This window comes from Corvus hawaiiensis, chromosome 2 (assembly GCF_020740725.1).
Source record: "Corvus hawaiiensis isolate bCorHaw1 chromosome 2, bCorHaw1.pri.cur, whole genome shotgun sequence".
NCBI classification, from domain to species: Eukaryota; Metazoa; Chordata; class Aves; order Passeriformes; family Corvidae; genus Corvus; species Corvus hawaiiensis.
In genome coordinates, this window is record NC_063214.1 from 105,969,904 (window position 1) to 105,970,258 (window position 355).

The following is a 355-nucleotide window of genomic DNA, read 5'->3' on the forward strand; positions in this document are numbered from 1 at the left end:
CTGTACCTTTTATAGGTTTTATTCATTATAGGAGAGAAAGGAAAAAGTTTTTTATAAAAAGCCAAATAAACAAAAGTCAATTATTAACTTTGGAAAAACATAATTACTCCTGCCATTTTATGGCCTTCTTATAAAAGGCTTTTACTTTTGGTTAATGTTTCCCAAATGTGCTGTCAATGATACAGCTGGTCACTTTATCTATAGCCTACCCGTGTCTCTGGTAGCTCACAGAATCTGTCAATCCTTTAACAGGTTGGTGATAAGCTGTAAAAATATTTAGAAACTTCACTGAAACACCAAGCCAAGAACCTAAACTCCCAGGCAGGAAGAAACCCTAGTTAGTCTGAGATAGGGT